The sequence below is a fragment of the Mchenga conophoros genome, linkage group LG7 (genome assembly GCF_057382185.1).
Source record: "Mchenga conophoros isolate Kocher_MC1m ecotype Shallow Benthic linkage group LG7, M_conophoros_male_GT1.1, whole genome shotgun sequence".
NCBI classification, from domain to species: Eukaryota; Metazoa; Chordata; class Actinopteri; order Cichliformes; family Cichlidae; genus Mchenga; species Mchenga conophoros.
In genome coordinates, this window is record NC_140532.1 from 21760987 (window position 1) to 21778927 (window position 17941).

A 17941-nucleotide genomic window follows, 5' to 3' on the forward strand; every position below is an offset into this window, starting at 1 on the left:
CTGGTCCAGCGCTATAAGAGCCATTATTAGGGCCAGGCTTGCTTTGCTTTGATCTCCCCAAAACGCCACGGCCTCACCATTTATTACTGTGCAGAAATTATGCATGAGGAACGGTCTGTCCACGAGCATTACTCAGCCCGAGTCCCCCCCCCTTTCTTTTTTTTTTTTTTTTGGTATGACTGGAAAGTAGCAGAAGGAGGACGGAAAAAAAGGCGGTTTTAAATTAAGAGTTAAAAGAGGCCAGCATCCTTTGAGGCCATTTAATTGACTGACATTTTACATCCCAGACCTTTTATGGACACTCCTAAACAGGCCAGCTCGAAGTGAGTAATGCAGGATGATGTTAGGCCTGCCGTACACTCTGAATATCTCTGGTCTTAATGCTTGCATTTAATTTAATGGAAACTTCTCATACTGATGTCCTAGCCTAACCCGTTTCGTTCGTTTGACATTTAGGGCTCTGCAGCACAGATAAAACAAAACAACCTGAGTTCATCTGAGCATTGACTTTTTTAAAAAGAAAAAATGCGGACAACTAATGCACAAAACAGAGGGAGAGGATGGAGGATGGTATTGATTGTCGTCCTGCGGACACAAATCCCAGTACAGAACAGCAAACAGAGGTGGAAACTGGAGGATCAATGAGGTATGATGGAGCCATTAGTGACACGGTGACCCTGTAAGGGGAGACGGCGTTCTTGTAGCATTGTTTGAAAAGTGGGAATATTGATGATTGGTAATTGCGCCGTGGGCTGCAGCTGATGGTACCTCTGTGGTCAGTCTGTTGACATCTCAGACGCCCGTTTCCTCGGTTGTGTTGAGCGAGCCCGTCTGCTGGTCCGGCTCACCTTATTAAGTTCTTCTCTTTCATTTTCCACAGCTCTGCGGCGTCCAGCAGTTACTCAGCATTAGCTCCTCTGAGTGGTGCTTGGCTGACCGCACCCTGAGAGCCAAAACTGTGGGCAGATTGTCTCGCGTTCTGATGAACAAGTCCAGGGCACAAGCAGCTTTAATGCAAATAGACTTGGAAGGGGGTGTTTTCTCTGGCCTCACTCAGGCTGTGGGAGAGAAATACACACCAATCGTACCCCCGTCTTCTCCTCAAAAGTGCTTTTATTCAGCACAGCAAGCTGATATTACAGTTTTTCTCAAATGCTAAAACACATGTCACAAACGTTACCACCAGGTCCCCCAATGTCCAAACACAACACCCTTCTCTAAAGCTACATAAACACAACCACACCTTCCCACTGCAAAACTCAAACTCCCACACCAAGAGAGCAGCTCGAAGCTGTCAAAACTGTAAACACTATACACAGCATTACACACTACAGCAAAACAATTGAAAACACAATGCTCAATTTGTGAGAAGGTTCTTTGTTTCATAACTGCCAATGCATATTTTAGAAACTATACAGTAACGGATCGTCGTAGATCTCTGCAGAGGATTAGGCATTTAGATTTGTGAGTTTCATATGAGTAGTATAAATCTATAGAAAATCCTGCATGTACGTACACTACTGTAACACAACTCAATGCAAAAACAGAATCTATTGCACACAACAGTAATCTTGAAAACATGAACAGGGTGTGAAGTTTTTTTATTTACGTTATTCACACCACACACACGCCACAATCACTGTGCGGCATCATGTCGCTGAGCTGTTGCTCGCATCTCGTCCGTAATGATGGTGCGAGGTTGTCTTGCTCTCCCTCCTGGACCTTCTCCTCTCCCATGTTGGCCTTCTCCTCTTCCTCGTTGGTCGCTCCTCTTCCTCCTCTCATTTGAACTCCTCTTCCTCATTGGCCTGCTCCTCTTCTTCCAGGGCCAGCTCTTCTCCCTCCTCTGCATCAAATTCCTCTTCCCCTGACTCTGCCTTCATCCATTGTGTTTGTTTGGAACCTTCAGCATACTGTGCACTCTGAACTTGCTTTTACATGTGGGTACAGCATTAGCAACAAGTGTAAGTAAGTAAGTAAGTAAAATTTATTTATATAGCACATTTCACAGATAAAAATCACAAAGTGCTTTACAGTAAGATCAGACATACAAGTTAAAATTAATTAAATTAGTTAAAAGCCCGTTTGTATAAAAATGTCTTCAGCTGCTTTTTAAAGGAGTCAGTAGAGTCTAGACAGCGTAAAGACAACGGCAGAGAGTTCCACAGCCTAGGTGCCAGTGCCTGAAAAGCCCGATCCCCACGTGTTTTAAATCTAGTACGTGGGACCACCAGTAGCCTCTGACCTGAAGACCTAAGTGCTCGGGATGAAGCATGAGGTTTCAACAGGTCAGAGATATACTGGGGAGCTTCACCATGCAGAGCTCTAAAAGTTACAACTAAAATTTTAAAATGAACCCTAAAATTTACAGGCAACCAATGAAGAGAAGCCAAAACTGGAGTAATGTGTGACCTCTTGTTTGTACCAGTTAAAAGTCTTGCCGCTGCATTCTGAACAGACTGAAGGCGATCCAGAGCTGATTTGTTAAGACACGTAAAAAGACCGTTACAATAATCCAAACGAGAAGAGATAAAAGCATGAATAATCATCTCAAGTTCTGCCTTTGACACCAGTAGCCTGAGTTTAGAAATGTTTCTTAGATGATAAAAACAGTTCCGGACAAGTTGTTTAGAGTGTTTCTCAAGAGACATCGAACTGTCAAATATAACACCTAAGTTTCTGAGACTCGACTGAAATGAAGGGTCTAAAAAACTGATATGCTGCCTAATTTCTGAGAGCATGTGATCAGGTGCAATAATCAAAGTTTCTGTTTTATCTGCATTTAACTGAAGGAAATTGTCATTTAACCATTGTTTGATTTCTGACAGACAATTTTTTAAACAAGACAATTTATACAACTCAGAAGCTTTGAAAGAACAGTACAACTGAATGTCATCAGCATAGAGATGATAAGAAATATTATTGTAACGTCTGATAATGTGGCCTAGAGGGAGGATATACAGCAAAAAGAGAATAGGACCTAAAACAGATCCTTGAGGTACCCCAGAAGACAGAACTGATGTTTCCGACAGCACATGATTTATACAGACAGTAAAGGATCTCTCAGATAGATACGACATAAACCATTTTAAAACAACGCCAGTAATCCCAAACAAGTCCTTCAGCCTATTTATCATGATGCTGTGATCAACAGTATCAAAAGCAGAGCTGAGATCCAACATAACCAGAACAGTGTACTCTCCAGAGTCTGCTGCCATCAGAATGTCACTAGACACTTTAAGCAAAGCGGTTTCAGTGGAGTGCAATTTGCGGAAACCAGACTGGAAAATGTCCAGAACATTGTTCTTTTCCAAAAAGTTTATAAGTTGTTCTGCAGCTATTTTTTCCAAAATCTTTGACACCAATGGAAGTTTTGATATTGGCCTGTAACTGCTTGGAAGAGATGGGTCCAAATTTGGTTTCTTTAATATTGGTTCAACAATAGCTTGTTTAAAATAGCTGGGAACTGAGCCAGTATAAAGAGAAGTATTAATTATTTCCAGAATACAGGGGCCAATAGAATCAAACACACTAATGAAAAATGATGGAGGAAGTACATCAAGGTGGCTTGAAGTCAGTTTCATTCGACCAAGCAGAGCACTGATGTCCTGTAAGGTAACAGGAGTAAAAGAGGACCAAGTATCAGAGGTAAGCAACGTGTCAATGTGATACTGAGAGGATGATGGAGAAATATTAGACCTGATAGCAGCGACCTTATTAACAAAATAGTTTAAAAAGTCATTACAGTCAGATTTAGTATAGACTGGTACATGAGGAATATCAGGAGAGACAATGTTTTTAATTGTATCAAACAATACTCTGGGATTTTTCTTTTTTGAAGCTATTAAATTAGCAAAATATTCCGTTCTGGCATTTTTTATCATGTTGTTAAGTGAGAAAATTGATTCCTTGAGATGTACCCTATGGACCTCAAGCTTGGAAGCCTTCCATAAACGTTCTAATTTGCGACAATATCTCCTAAAATTTCGAATACTTTCATTTATCCAAGGACAGAAATTTGAAGAATGGACAACATTTAGTTTCAGAGGTGCCACCGTATCTAAAATAGATTTACATTGATTGTTAAAAGACAAAATAAGTGAATCCATATCATTTTGAGCCATACGAGGGACAAACATGGCAGAAAACCTTCTAGCAGCATCTTGGTTTATAATCCGCCTTTGGATCATCAATTTAGGAGGTGAAGGATCCACGTAAAATGACAAATTAAAGAATATACAACTATGGTCACTCACATGGACATCTTCCACACATACATCATATATATTTAAACCCAGGGAGAAAACAAGATCAAGAGTGTGGCCCTTCGTATGTGTGGGGCCAGAAACATGCTGCTTAAAGTTAAAAGACTCAGTGATAGTGATGAGCTCGGCAGCAGTGTTACAGGAAGCGTCATCAATATGAAGGTTTAAGTCTCCCAATATTACAACCTTCTCCAGTTTAATGATCGATGTCAGAAGGTCGTTAAATTCAGTTAGAAAGACCCCAGCAGGTCCAGGAGGTCGATAGATTAAAATACAATAAAAGGTTTTCAGAGAACCGACCTTCATCATCTGTGACTCAAATGAAGAGAAGAAGTCCGAAGTCACCAGTTTGCATATGAGTCTGTCCTGGTAAACAGCAGCAAGTCCTCCACCACGTCGTAAAAGACGCGGAGTTCCAATGACAGAACAGCCAGACGGGCAGATTTCATTCAGGTGGACATAATCCTTATTTTGCTGCCACGTCTCAGTCAGACACATAAAACCTAGAGACTCTTTGATAAAAAGATCATTTAAAATAAATGATTTGTTCGTTATAGAGCGAACGTTAAGCAGGGCGAACCGAATTGATGACGGTTTATCTGCGGAATCTACAGCTGACTGCAGCGGTACTTGAATTAAACACCTGTGCAAACCTGTGGACCTGCCGGACAGGGCAGCGACTCCAGAGTTGGAAAAAACCTTGATCGATGAGCAGACGTAGCTGTCACCAACAAAACGGGAAATGGATGACGGACACAGAGTGAGCAAACTGCTTTCGAGCCATGGGGCTCGGGTCCCAGGCGGCAGCGTAACATCCCCAGCAAACGACAGGAGAGGAACTGGTCGCAGACACCGAGAGTCACCCCACAGCAGAGCAGCTAGCCTCCGGTACCTTCTCCGTTTCACCTGGACGCCGGCCCTCGTTCCCCTTTTTCGTCTCTTGAGGGTGGAAATGCCGCGGGTTGTGCACAGTAGCACGCAGTCAGGTGCGGAACACTCCAGAGGAGGAGAAAAAGTTTTTCTGTAGCTGTCCCAGCTGTCACAGTAGATCTCCATTGAGTCTTTGATGTTTAACAGTGTATCCCGATCATAAATTAAAGCAGCAGAAGAAACGTCAGAATACAAAAGAGCAAAAAGTATATTGCAAACGACAAGTGACGGCAGTGAAAAACTACACTGTCGTCTCCAACGAGCTGTAGCAGCAGCGGCAAAGCCAAACACAGGCGCCATTGCTGTGTCTTCAATTTTGAGTCATTGTGTGTAGTGAATGACACCAGGTGTGTTCCCTGTGTTCAAAGATTGGTGACTGTGGCAAGCATTTTGCATCACATGGGCTTTCATTTGAGGATATGAGCAGAGTTGTTTTGCAACATGTGTTTTAGCAAGGAAAAATGTGTTTAGATTTATGAGTACAGAGGGTTGTGTTTTGTGAATTGTGTCTTCATGTGACATGTGTTCATGGTACTGGAATATGGTGGCTACATTTAGTAAATGTGTTTAGACTACTGGTCATTTGGGTTACAGGATTGGCTTTTGTGTTTTAACATTTGAGAAAAACTGTAAAGCTTGGACCTTGGACTAATTGGTTCAAATCTGTGTTATAACTTTTTTCCCACCCTGTTTATTTGACTTTTTATTTTTCTACATTTTTACAGATGTCTTACATTTGCTAATTTACTCACTTAATCACTTGAAATTTGGACTTAAATGAGCTAAAATGTTTTTGTACAGACATTTATTTTTATTTATTCATTTATTTTGGGTATTCCCTGATTTATTTTGTTTTTGTCTTTTGTATACTGTAAAATTCAATATACATGACTTTTTTGAATAGGTCTACACTCAGTTTGGAATAATGAGACTGGATTACTGGAGGAAGGAAAATGAGGGAAGATGTAAAGGAACAAGAAAGACAGGGAAGAAGATGGAAATAGGCAAAAAGAGATGAGGAGGCCAAGGAAAAATGGCAGGAAGGATGAAAGGAGGTGGAAGCAGGAAAGGAAGAAAAGAAGGATGAAAACATGGAAAAAGCATGGAGTCAAAACATAAAGCAAGGAAGAAGGGAGTAGGCAAAGGGAAGTGAAAGAGGAAGGAAAGGAAGAGAAGGGGTGAAAGGAGGGGAGGAGTAAGAGGGTAGGGTGGAAAGCGACAAGACAGAAGGAAGGGAGAAAGGAAGGAAAGTAGGAGAAAGGGGTGAAAGGAGGGGAGGAGTAAGAGGGAAAGAGGGGAGGAATAAGAGGGAAGGATGGAATGATGCGAAAAGAGGGAAGGGAGGGAGAAGATGGGAAGGGAAAAAAAGAGAAGATGTGGAGGGCAGGTGAAGAGTTAAGTTAAGGTAGGATGAAAAGAGAGAGAGATGGGAAGGAGAGAGAGGGGAGGAAGGAAGGAAGGAGTGAAAACAAAAAAAATTTGTAAAAAGGATGGAGGCAAAAAGGAGGAGAAAGGAGTAGGCAGAGGGAAAAGGTAGGAAAAGGTGAGATTAGAGGGAATGAAGGAAAGAAGGGTGTGAATGTAGCAGCTATGAAATCACATGAGTTGTGTAACAGTTGTGCCCTCCGTTTTGACCGATGACTGTATCGTCATTGGTTTTGACAGGTTTTGTTTTTTTTAAGGTGCTAACCAGTAACGTCCTGTGAACACATTTATCCACCCGTGTTGATGTTTGAGGTCCCACATTAAATGACATAACGCACACAGACCCAAACCACTCCGACATCTGTCTGTCTCAGGCCAGTTCCTGTCAGTCATCTTTTTTTTTTTTTTTTTTTTTTTTTTTTTTTTTTATTAAATGACATCAGAAACAGCAGTATGCGACATTACGTGATGGCAGAGCTTCAGTTCATCCTTTGTCATTTTTTTTTTTTTTTTTTTAATAAATAGGACAGGAGGAATGAATGAGAGAGAGAGGGGGAGAGAAAGAAAGAAAACCCAAGGGGAGAAGAGACGGTGAGAAGGGGGGGGAAGAGAGACAAAAAAAAAAAAACTCCTGGGTCACCTGTATGGAGAAAAAACAAACAAACAAACAAACAAACAAACAAACAAACAAACAAACAAACAAACAAACAAACAAACAAACAGAGGAGACAGCAAACAACAAAGAGCAACATAATAATAGAGAAAACAAAGCACCATCACAATAAACTAGCTAGTCATAGATATCAGTATTTACTAAGTAATAAACGATATTGTGCAGCACGCAAGATAGACAGCGCACAGTGTGCTTTGAGGCAGCAGCCAAGAAAGCTTTAGTCCGCGTCTGTGAATACCCATGTGTGCATACCTGTGTGGATCAGCATGCTTGCATTCCAAAGGTTTCTCCATGTAATGATCTGCTAGGGAGTGTGGGGGGGCCACAGCCCCGTCCTCCAGGGTGTGAAGCGGGTATGGAGGAGATCAAAACTCCAGACATCCAGAGGCCCCCAGAACACAAGAGACCATGGAAGACCAACAGAGGGGCAGCCGCGCCACTGTTCCAGTCAGTCATCTTTAGGGTAAACCTGAGGCAGTCGGCCTCCAGCACACTCCCCGATGGTGGAGGTCGACATTTTGTCTCTGCTCGCTGATCAATAGCGACTCGCTTGCTCATCACTTATGGAGTCATAGGCGTCTCCTGGGGGTTGGTTAGCTAGGAAGAAAGAGCGAAAGATGATACTGGCTCTTTGGCGAGCTTATCTAGCGGGTTGCAGAACACATTAAAATAAAAGATTTCCTCACATAGACTCACATTTATAATTTTGCTGGTTTACAGCTCACTCTGCTGCCTTTTGAAATAAAAAAAACAAAACAGTACTACTATTGCTGCTCTCACTGCTCTGTGTGCCAACATACACACCAGACATGCACAAAAACATCACATTGGGAAAATCGTGACGCTCAGATGCTAATTGATTTCAATTACCATGTTACCATGGCAACAGAGAATCACAGTTAATGTTTGATTGCAGTAAGAAGCGGGGTCTTCAATCAATAGAGCTCCCCATTGCGGCTCCATTAAAGTGTGTGTGTGTGTGTGTGTCATGTTTTACTAATGTTGTGGGGACCTGCATTTGTGCTCACACTATGGGGACATGTGTTCCTTATGGGGACAGAACACAAAAAATGAAAATAACTGAAAGTGAAGACGTGTTACAAAGTGAGGGTGTGGTTTGGGAAAAGAGCAGCAGCAAGAGTGCTGTGATGGGCTTTTCACGACGTTTCAAAGAGGGTGATGTTTCTGTGCTAGTAGGTATTGCTTACATTGTAGACAATGAATGTAAGTTAATGGAAGGTCCACTGAAGGCATGGATACATAACTGTGTGTGTTGTGTGCCAGGAAAAGGGCGGATGGCCTGAGATGATGTCACCCCCCAGTGGGAAATCTAAGAGTGGAGAGAGAATGGTGCTCTTAAACATACATCACACAGTATTGAAGGATCTGGTGCTGTGTAGTGTGTGCTGTGTAAAAATATATATCTATTTGACAAATGTGCATTTTGTGAAGTCACAAAATGCACATTTGTCAAATAGAAAAGCTAATTCTGCATTTTGAAAACATGCCACTGCTGACTGTGGCACCTTTATGTACAATATCTGCAGTATTTCCAATAACTTTAGATCTGTCTCGGACTTTGCTGTCATAGTATTTTGGCACCACTCCCTTTTGCCAGTTTGAAGGGTTTGCAGTCTTTCACCAGCATTTCACTGGGGTTCAGGTCCAGATTTTAACTCGGTCTGCACTGAAGTTTAATTGAATCCTTTTTGAGGTGTTCAGAAGTGGCCAGATCGCCCTGGATAAATAAAGGACCTATTTGTGCTTGGGATCATTCTCCTATTACATTGCACTTGAGCTTTAACCCATAGAGTGTTGACCAGATCTTCTGCTTAACATGAGAAAGTCCTGTTTCTAGCTCAGTGCAGTGTAGAAGTGGCGTCTTGCACCCCCCCCCCCCCCCAAACACACACACATACAGTCCACAAGCCTCAGAGTGCTTCGCTAACTGACTCGGCACTGTGTGCATCGGTTTCTGGCAGATGTTTGTGTCTGTGTGGGCTCAGTTCCTGTGAGCTCTGCTGGCCCACTGGAATTCAGGAATTCACACACACACACACACACACACACACACACACACACACACACACACACACACACACACACACATAGGGCGATTATTATTAAGCTTTTTTGCTTTTTTTATTTCAACCTTTAACTTTCTACGGAAAGTTGCCTGAACACATTTTTTGTTCTGCAGTAACTCTCTGCGTCACATTTGTGCTTAAAGTAAACACTAAACGGGAGGAACACGACACTCAGTGTGAGATGCCTTGTTAAAAAGTACGACACAGATCTGTGTCTAAAGGTGAAAGTTTTTCTATTTGTTCAGTTCTGCAACAGTTTAAAGTTGGGCAAAAAACCCTGGCGCCTTTCACAGAATGTTTGACGAGTCTTGCACAAATTTCAGCACATTGTAGACTTGATTAAGAAGTCAATTTCAACTGGATTTGGAACAATCTTTACTCAAATTTATCCGATCCTAACATGCATGTCTCCACACAGAAAGGCCCCGGACTGGATTATTACTAGGAGCCCACAGCGCTAACCACCAGTACAAAAGTGATTTCTTTTAAGTATAAGATTTTCATGCATGTGGTGTTTATCAGTTATTTTTTTCCACCTGCATATATACTGACACTCTTTAGCACCTCTGCAGATGCAGATTTGATGAGTTTCTGTCCAAATAAGCAGCTGTTGATACACACAGAGTGAAAAAGATGATTATCTTCCTCTATCTTCCTCAGATGTTGCAGGAATTCAAAATAGCAGCTTTGCGGTAGCAGATATAAAATCCTGACCTTTAAAATGTCAGGATTTCAGGAACTGAGAACAAGAACTGTTTGAATCTCTGGCTTCAAACAGCAGGGTTTGAAAATGATTCGTGAGCCCTAGATTATTATTTTTTGAAAACTTGTGTAGGTTGAACTTTCGATATATTCTTTTATATTTTGTTGAGGACAATAATAAGGTGTGGTCCTCATCTGAGGTGATGCTTTGGGAGTGTGTGTGTGTGTGTGGGCTAAGCTTGCTATGATACTGTAGATCAAGAGTGAGCCTGCTGAGAGTAACACTGTGCCTGCAATCCTTAAATGATCTTCAGTGACGAGTGATCCTGGCTTGGAGAGTCTGTGTGTCTGTAAGGAGGCAGAAAAGACTTGATGTGCAGTCACAGTTCAAAGTATAATTAAACCCTGTAGTTCCCATTCTTCCACTTGAGTTTTATTAGCACAGCACTCAGTTTTGGGACGGGTAAGAGTGCACCTTTTGTGTTGAAAGATTGTACGTTAAGTGTGTTTATGTGCGTTAACAGTGCAGGGGGACTACTGAGGTCTGATGTTTATTGCTGGTGTATTGGTGAGAACCGACTGTGGGAGAGGAGTGGGTGTTACTGTTTAGACCTGCAAGACTAGTTGAGCTTCTCATCTCCATTTAATATCTTGGATGTGTGCCTGCCGTTCCTGGCAGGTTTCTCAAACTTTTCTGTGATCCTGAAGACTATCCGACTCTTGTAGTGCCTTCCTTGCAGCAGCACAGTAATTTATTTGCTACACTGCTGATGTAAAACAGTTCTTATTCCAGTTCCCACACATTTGGAATTTAGTTGCAGGGTTGGGAGGAGGCTGGGTGCACACAGGCGCATGGGAGTGCAGATGTGAACGAGCAAATGTAGCTGCAGGTTCATAAACTTATATAAAAATTGGTTTATATTTGGCTGTATACAAGATGGAAGCTGTATCTGCAGGTGTGAAAATATGAAGCTAGTGCAGATGTGTTTTAAAACTGCAATCTCTCTAGTGTCCAGCAGGGGGACGATCCTTTGGCTGCAAAAAGACATTAGATGTATGTAAATCTATGAGACAAGAACTCTACTTATTACTTGAATTATGAACTTGGCAAACATTTTACTCATGATGTCGTGGTCTCAGTCATTCATTTCAACTCTTCCTTTTTTTTTTTTTTTTTGCCTGTCCTGTTTGGCTCTTTTGCCATCAGAATTATTGTCTAAAGGCAAAGAAAGATGCCCAACGGATTTACTTTACCAAACTGACCATCCCAGCCTTGCCGTAATGGTCCATTTGATTCACCTTTTATTGTTTATTTTATTTTCACTTGCTGAATACGGGACAGACTTGACTGGGGGAAAGAAGGGGAGAAAGAAAGAGGGAAAGAGAAACAGCTGAGAAGAGGGACGGGGGAGAAGGGCAAAAAACAAAAACCAACAGAACGGGCAGAGAAAAAAAGAAAAGAAAAAAAATGCGTATATCAATCACCTCGATCACCTGCTGAGAAAGAAAAAAGAAAACAAGCAGAAGAGAACAAGAGTAATAGAATAAACAACATCACAATGATATATGGGAATATGACAGTAAATACTAAATATTAAACATTATTGTGCAGCACATAAGATCAACAGAACACAGTGTGCTTTGAGGTAGGAGCCAAAAAGGGTGTAGTTTGTGGGTGTGATCACCCGTGTGTACACCTGTGAGCATGGACGTGCTTGTTTTTTTTTAAAAGGTTCCTTTATGTAATGATCTGCTAGAGGGTGTGGGGGGGCCACAGCCCCGTCCTCCAGGGCATGAAGCAGGTATGGAGGAGATCAAAACTCCAGACATCCAGAGGCCCCCAGAACACAAGAGACCAAGGAAGACCAACAGAGGGGCAGCCGCGCCACTGTCCCAGAAAGAGCTAAGGAGAGTCCCAGATGAGGGCTCACTCAGCAGCCGCGGAGCAGAAGCCAGGGGGAGTTGCAGTGACGCGCCCGTGAGCTCCGCCGGCAGCCAGCCGTGCCTGAGTGACCGAGCCCCAGGCCGAGAGGCCGGGGGCACCCTACCTCCGAAGTGGCCCGAGCGAGCCCCAGGCTCCAGGTCCTGATAAGCGGCCGCCAAGGAGTGAGCCGGTGTGTATTTAGTTGCAGGGTTGGGAGGAGGCTGGGTGCGCACAGGCGCATGGGAGTGCAGATGTGAACGAGCAAATGTAGCTGCAGGTTCATAAACTTATATAAAAATTGGTTTATATTTGGCTGTATACAAGATGGAAGCTGTATCTGCAGGTGTGAAAATATGAAGCTAGTGCAGATGTGTTTTAAAACTGCAATCTCTCTAGTGTCCAGCAGGGGGACGATCCTTTGGCTGCAAAAAGACATTAGATGTATGTAAATCTATGAGACAAGAACTCTACTTATTACTTGAATTATGAACTTGGCAAACATTTTACTCATGATGTCGTGGTCTCAGTCATTCATTTCAACTCTTCCTAAACACAATGTGATGTTTATTTTGTTAAGTAGCGTCCCATTTAGACAAGCTAACTGATTATAACACATGTAGCACAGTCATGAACTTTTCCAGACATCACCCGACAGAGGTGTGTGTAAGAACGCAAAGGAACATTGAACATTAGCTGGTCTTTGGCCTGATGTTTGACTGTGCTGATATGTGAATAGTAGAGCTGGGAAACACCACAATATTTCTCTCAGGTTTGGCTAATATTGCGATTTTGAACATTTTGTTTTCTTTTGTTACTCTGGCTGTTACGGTAACATCTATTGCACCCTTTTTTTTTTTTTCAACTGCAAATTATGTCCTCAAAGTTAAACTTTAACAGTATCTACTTTATCCAAAAGGAACATATTTTTGCTGAGCCCTGAGAGGAGTTTTTTGTCTCCAAACGTAGTGGATAATTCATAAATGTGCTGGCTCCAAGTGTGCTATTGTTGTGTGCTACACAGAAATTACTTGATGTGTAAAAAATGTAACAGTGTGAGTCAAGGGTGCATCTGCATTGTAAGAAGATCTTGGTGTGCAGCGTTCTCTTTTCAGTGAGATCCGTCTCTAATTTGTCACATCTGTTTCCAAAATTCAAGATGGCTACTTTTCTACAGTACACAGTCTGTTTTAGCAACCAGCCAACACATGTCATATTACAGTAAAGTAGCAATCTAAAGTGTCCACTTAGCATCTAATAAGTGTTATTCTACCCTCTATCAGGTCAAATAACATCATATAAACTGTGGTGCACCATAATTGCTCTCAAACAAGGATGCACAGCATGTGTTATGATGGGTAACAATTTGAAAAAGAGATGAAGCTTCCAGCAGTTTTGTCTGAAATGTTGTTTTTATTTTGCCATCAGACAGACAAACAAATATGTCGACTTATATTTTGCATTTATCAAATGGATTGCACGGGGTATAATTTAGCACACAACATTTGACTTAAGAAGATTTCTAATAATCTGCCTGAAGTCAATAAAGCCTGAGGCAAACGTTAATGTTGACCATATTTCAACTCAAAAACAAATAAATGGGTTTAATATGATTCTAATGCAACAGCTAATGGATATTTGCAGCCGCACTGCACACTTGTCAACATCATTGAAGAGATGGCGCTATGGTTTTATGGGAAGTCATGGTGGATAATAACTCGGCAAACAATGTTTGAGAGTACCCGAAGTCTTTTTTTTTTTTTTAAGGGGCGCAAACAACAAACCTAGAGTGTTATTCAAGCGCATGAAGTCAAGTTATTTATTTATTTAACAAATGCAATTCCATTAATATTTACAGCTAAATATCTTTAGAATTATATTTGCTTGTACACAACAACCCAGCACCATTAGCTTTCTCTTTCCTTTAGAGCTGAAACAAGTAGTCAGTTAGTTCATCTCTATAAACAGAAGCCTGCACAATCAATAAGATAGGGATTCATTTTTGCTTTGTGAAAGTGCAAATACTGAACAGTCACAAGAAGACCTGAAGAGGAATTGCAGCTATAGTCTGAGCTTTGAGACTATAGCTCAAATATATCTTTCAGCACTGTATGGAAACGGGGCGTGGAAATCATAGGGATTAAATGCAAGTAGAAAACTGGTTTAGATGTCCGGTGGCTTCACAGGAAGCCGGAAAATCCTGGCTGTTACCTCAGAGGCTGATTCTTCAGATAAGCCGATGGATTCCTATCCGATCACTTAGTTAATCTGTAGGTATTTTATCAACAGTTATTTTAATAGCTGATTTTTAAATTGATTCAAAAACTAATTTTGAATTTTGGATTGGTAGGCAGATTAATCAGTTTAGGAGCTTACAGGAAATCCTTCTCCTTTTTTTCACTACTTTCTGTCAGTCTCCTTCTCTTTAATTATCTATTTAGGAGCCCTGTTTTAAAACATCTGCAGTTTTACTCCACATGCGTATCCGTGACCCTGGGCTGAACCTATCCGGCAAGTCAGATGACTTCCACGCTCTCATTAAGACATCTTCTACTCTTTCAGTCTCTCTACTTTTAAACTACAAGCTCATTTCTCCACCATGTCAGCTTACGTCCTTATCTCAACACGCTGTCAGCACTTCAGATTCAACCATGTCAAAACAAGACGTAACAGATGTTCAGCCCCGTCCTGTGCTTCGCCTTCCTTCCACCACTTTTGCTTTCTATCATCTCATCTCCTCCCTTCTCTTCCATACCCGACTTGTATCAATTTCCAGCTTCATCCATCATCCTCCTTAATTCTGTCAGCAATAGTTAGAGTAGATGTTGAACATACAGTTAAGGTCATGTCCAGCTATATTATTAAAGGCTTTTGTTTTCTAAAAGTCATCCAGTTCCTCCCCGAATGATCTCACCGCGTGCAGCTGTTCGAGGAAATGTCAGAAACGATTTTTCCATCTCCCCCCAAAAAATGTTGGCAGCGAGGTCGCAGCTCTACCATGTGTGATTTGTGACCATGACTAGTTACTTTGACCTTTGCACCATCCACCAGTCTCTACCTCCTTCTGGCCAGGAGCGTCCAGTGTAACCTGCATGAACTCTCTGCAAGGCTAAATGCTGAAATGCAGGCGAACAGGTTCATTTTCTGCTCTGGAGACTTGCAGTCCGCTGACTCGGGCAAAGGTTTAAAGGGAAGCCAGTGGTATTAGCTTTCGAGGCAGCAAAGCAACACATATATATATTTGTGGGGCGGGGACGTCATTACCCGAAGTAGGGATTTGGATTGCCCTTTAAACTCCTAATCCACAATATCCTTTTATTTTGGTGACATCTGCAGTGTTTTTCAAACGGTATTTCCCAGCGACCACACGTCGGGAGCTGAGTTGTAGTTTTGCTCTGTTTAGGCGGCGACGTTTTCTTCTGCTGATTCCAGACAAACTGATTTTCCTTCAGGAAGCCACCTGCCAGACATCAAAGGAGATCTGCACACTTTGTTGCTCTGGGTTCACTGAAGATTTGATTTGATTTCAGTGTATTTAATTCCCTCTTCACTCTCTGCTATAGCGTTGTTTGATGTGCAAGAATGTATCGTGCAGTTTGCCAATATGGAGAAATGTGGAAAGATTCTTCAGTCTCCCCCAGGCTCCTGCGTCTCCTTGTCATCCATTCTCATTGGGAAATATGCATGCTTTTTGCCCTCAGTGGCTCATTTTTGGCCTGTGACAGGAAGACATGCCGACAGCAGTCATAAGTTGCTGCTTTCCAGTTTAATGACTCTCTGAGTTGGACTGGCAGCTGAGCTCAGCAAGCTGCAGAGAGCTGATGAAGACGAAGCAACTGGAGAACTGAATGAAGGCCACAGCAGCTGGGCTCAGCAGCAGCTTTACAGCGATGTGCAAGACTGTGCTTCATCTCATTGTGAATCAAACCTCTTCGTTATGCTGATAGAGTAGGCACACACTAGTCTGCTCAGTAGTTATCCAGTAAATTAAGATGTCAGACTTCTTTTTTTTAATGCTGTGAGCGGTGGAGATTAGAGAGAAAAGTGTGAAAGACACATCTGAAGGTTCCTTGGAGTATATGGCTGCCTGCTTCACCAGGCGAGCTAAACTGGCACATCTGCATATGTTTTTAAATGGCACTTTATATGAAATTAAATCAGTCTGGACTTGGCATCAGTAAGGATGTGCAGCAGTGACGATTCTATAGTCTTTTGGGCCTCAGGCAAAAATTCACCATTGAGCCCTTATAAGATGCTTCTAAAAATTAAATGCTAATAACATTCAATTAAAAAGCTCTCATGTTATAGAAATAGAATTCCTCAAAATCCATTCCCTATTCAGTGTTCACTACTTCCTTTTCCACGTGTCATTACGTCACATTTATGTGTGGCTGCATGTGTCCCGCAGTGTCTGTCCAGAGGGGGGAACTAAGGTGGGATGAACAAGATGTAGCTTCTATTGTGTCTCCACATAAATGGAGGCATGCATCCACTTACTCAAAGGAAAAATAAATGTTACCATTTATGAGGTTATCCTTTGCAGAAACCTTAATAACCAACTAGTTTGTGATGAATAAATAACACATCAGACTAAAACAATCAGCTGCCCCTCCAAGTGAGAGTCTCAATCCACGGCTGTAAACTCAAACTCCAGCTCTTGTTTTATTACAGCGCAGTGACACGTGTGCCAGTTCTCCACCTTCTCCAGGTTCATTTAGCTGACAGTGTATGTCCAACCACAGAGGAGGGAATCACTGGAGAGACATTGGAATTAAATTGACCTGAACGGTGAACTTGCTGGTAAGGAAACGTGTCATGTTAAGAGCCGGGGCTACCTTCTGAACTGAGACGGAGCCTTTAAAGTGACAGCAAAGGGGTTGGTGTCGCTCTCTTGGAGGACATAAAAATGCCAAAATGAGGTTCTAAATCTGGGTGGCCCATCCAAGTAAACTGTGTGTGTGTGGGCAGGAGGGGCTATAGTGAGGAACAGTGTAATTGCATCAACATCCATAAATCAAGCCTTGGATTGCATTTTTGCCATTATTACTCACATCGTTGTGACCACAGTGTCAGGGAACTTTAGTGTTTGTTTGTATATTTGTGTAAAAACACCAGAAATTCCCAAAAGGAAACCAGCACAGCGTACACGCACCGTGATGAATACTGACTCTATTTGCATTTCTGCATAATAGACTTGAAACTTTGACCTTCTACCTATTTGAGCAGCTCATTAGTGTCCCAGCGAGTGATTGCGTCAGTTATCTTAAGTCCCAGGCTCTCTGTCATCTCTGCCTGTCTCTCAGCTCTGCCTCCTCTGCCCTTGCCCTGTCTTTCATCCCTCACAGCTCACTTCTTTGTGTCTTACAGACACTCGGCTGTCTGTTTCCTCCCTGTTTGTCTGTGGGCTGCTGCAGACTCCTGTAGGTGTTCAAGATTACTCCAGACAAGCAAGAGGGAGAGGAAGGCCTGTCTGGAGCGCTCAAAGGGCGAGTGGCTGGCTCATCCTCTCCTCTCCTGTCTTTATCTTTCTGTGTTTGTCGGCCACATACTGTACACATAGCTCAAAGGACAACTAAAGGAAGCTGTGTTGCTAACAGCCGCCCTGACAGACGTTTGACTTTGGCTGTCTGGTGCGTATTTGTTGTATCGTAGAAAAAATAGAGAAGGCATGAGAGAGATGTAGCAGATTAGAAAATTCAACCAAAAAAGAGAAAGTAAAGAATGAAGGAAACATTGAGGTGAACTGGCTCCAGAAAAGAAAAGAATAGTTAGTTAAATTAACCTTGAAGTATTTCAGTGGCTCCATCAAACGGATGCAGTCTGAACACTGTCGAGATTTCTGGCACAACTTCACCTACTTCTCAAGCGATAAAGTCCAAACTAACAACACATGTAGTGTACAGAACAACTTCAGAGTTTGACAGTAAAGCTGTTCCAT

General features: G+C 42.1%; 1 protein-coding gene across 10 annotated transcripts in view; it reads left to right on the plus strand.

Moving 5' to 3' along the window:
• LOC146570074 (unconventional myosin-IXAb-like) overlaps positions 1 to 17941 on the plus strand; it is a 164961-nt gene that overhangs the window by 27092 nt on the left and 119928 nt on the right. The window lies entirely within an intron of this gene.